Consider the following 1,013-nt stretch of genomic DNA (forward strand, 5'->3'; position numbering starts at 1 on the left):
TCGTGTTCTCGGAAAGTAGTCGTTTTGAATCTTGTCTTGTCCTAAGATTCCTTGATTGCCTTCCCTGGGAAGGGCTTTAGCACGTCTTCAACGTGTGCCTCAGATGAGGGCTTCTCTTCTGGATTACCACACGGGTAATCGCTAGTGCTTGAGTTCGTTCCTGTAACAAAAACTCCGCACTCCTGCCTTTTTGATCTTTGGTGGCCCTTAACCAATCTTGTACGCCTTTTGATTTGCCTGGTAACGTCAACCAGTCGGAGTCCTAGTCTTCTTTTCTCGACCTCGGATATCCTGTGCTCACTTTTTAAAGTGCTCAGCTAGTCACTGCTCGCTTTTTAACGTGCCCAGCTAGTCACGTCGAACTCCTGCCTACTCCTGTTTGAGCGCTTGGTCGTTCTGGCTTTTGATTTCCTCTGCTTGGTGTCCTATAACCAATCGTCCTTCCTATCTGCGTTTCCTCGATTGAAAACCAGCCTCGGCAAGGTGTGGGTGCCTTCTTTCGGTGGCCCTTAACCGGCGTCTTCTGTATACCCAGCGCCTCCGGTGAGGATGGGGCTCAAGTTGACACTGCCTTCAGCAGGTACCTTGCCGCAACAAGTACCCAGGTTCCGCTTCTCCGAGAATCTCCTGTCTGGCGAAGTACTGCCGCAACAGCTACTTCAGAGTGGTTCTCCCTGTTTTTCCAAGTGGTGCAGAGGCCGCAACGTGCACCTAGTTTCTCTAGAATTGGATACCCCTGTTTGAGGACTTGATGGAGTTGGTTTCTTCTGTAGCGTCCAAGTAGACCCCACTTCTCGTAAGTGGTTCTAAACCTAAACAGGTTGACCTATAGAAAAACCTCTTCCAAATGTTATGAAGCGTTCCCTGCTAGAACGTTCAGAACCACGTGTGCTTTCTCACACGTACTAGTCCACAGCATGGACAGAGACTTAGATACCAAATATACCTAACGTCTCCAATAGTCAGGCAGACTATTAGCAGGGTTTATAGTGTGGTCAAGCCTAGTAGACGAT

The sequence above is a fragment of the Laetiporus sulphureus genome (genome assembly GCF_001632365.1).
Source record: "Laetiporus sulphureus 93-53 unplaced genomic scaffold LAESUscaffold_24, whole genome shotgun sequence".
In the NCBI taxonomy this organism is placed as follows: domain Eukaryota; kingdom Fungi; phylum Basidiomycota; class Agaricomycetes; order Polyporales; family Laetiporaceae; genus Laetiporus; species Laetiporus sulphureus.